Source organism: Oncorhynchus tshawytscha, linkage group LG24, assembly GCF_018296145.1.
Source record: "Oncorhynchus tshawytscha isolate Ot180627B linkage group LG24, Otsh_v2.0, whole genome shotgun sequence".
NCBI classification, from domain to species: domain Eukaryota; kingdom Metazoa; phylum Chordata; class Actinopteri; order Salmoniformes; family Salmonidae; genus Oncorhynchus; species Oncorhynchus tshawytscha.
The window spans coordinates 15,626,000-15,627,531 of record NC_056452.1 but is presented as its reverse complement, the minus strand read 5'-3'; positions in this window follow the sequence as shown (position 1 = coordinate 15,627,531).

Below are 1,532 nucleotides of genomic sequence, written 5' to 3'. Positions count from 1 at the left end.
TTTGAACCATCATTCTTCCTGACAAATCCAAATCCGTCCATGGATCCCCCCACACTACACCAATCCCACCCCAATAACCAGTATACAGTATCAGTTCGCTATGTCTGACATGGAGCTGCGCCTTGTAGTATTGCTTTTTCATATTATTTAAAGTCGCTGTTCCTGACTGCCACACCATGTCATCAGTTTGGCTAGTCTCCTGTGTTTATTAAATGGATCGCAACATTTTCTTTGCAACTTTGGGAAGTAAACCAAAAGCTTTTGCTCATGATCATCCTCTCATTTCAAGCCAGTCCTTCAGTTTGTCTTCGGCTTAATCTGTGTCCAGGAAATGAACCGTGTGTGTGGTTTATTCCCATCAGGCTACAGCAGTTCTACTGGTTTCAATGTTATGGTCTAATTGTCTTCAATGGTAAAAGTCCCAAACACACTGTACAGTGTTTTGCAATGTTGGGGATGTTTTGTTCTCATATTCAGCCTTTTAACAGTGCATTAGTTTATGTAAGTGGCATAGCAGTTGTTTGCAGTACCCCTTTTATGTTATGTAGATGATTACCAGACAGTTTTTCCCACTTAGGTAGTTCATACAAGGATGTACAAGGGCAATATACCTACCTAAAAATAGTCAAAAATAAACTAGGAATGCACCTATTGATGACAATATTTCTGTGGAATATAATTGTACTTGGAAATAAAATGTTAGTGCCCTCCACTAATATTGGCACCCTTGGTAAATATGAGCAAAACGGGCTGTGAAAAAATGTCTGCCTTTCAAAATATTCACAAAAATCTAAGTAAAATTATTGAAATATTTTACTCTGAAACGTGTCACAATTATTGGCACCCCTAAAAATTCTTATGAGTAAAATCTAACTGAAGTTTAAAGCAACTGGATGTTAACAATCGGCCTGGAAGAGGACGCATGTCTATATTGACCCCAAACACAGTGAGGAGGATGGTTCGAGTGGCCAAAAAATCTCCAAGGATCACAGCTGGAGAATTGCAGACATAAGTTGGGTCTTGGGGTCAGAAATTCTCCAAAACCACAATCAGACGCCACCTACATAACCACAAGTTGTTTGGGATGGTTGCCATAGAAAAAAGGCATTTGCTGTCATCAAACAACAAACCAGAGCGCCTACAGTTTGTTAGAGGCGTCACAACAGATCCCGGGCTGTATCCCAACCGGCCATGATCGGGAGTCCCATAGGGCGGCGCACAATTGGCCCAGTGTCATCCGTGCTAGGGGAGGTTTTGGCTGGGGTAAGCCATCATTGTAAAATAAGAATTTGTTCTTAACTGACTTACCTAGTTAAATAAAGGTTAAATGTAAAAAATATTAAATCAAAACCTGACTGCCTCTGCTAGAAAGCTTAAACTGGGCCGTGGTTGGATCATCCAGCAGGACAATGATCCAAAGCACACCTCAAAATCAACACAAAAGAAGGTTCACTGACCACAGAATCAAGGTTTTGCCATGGCCATCCCAATCCACAACCTAAACCCCATAGAAAACCTTGCCGTGTCAGCTG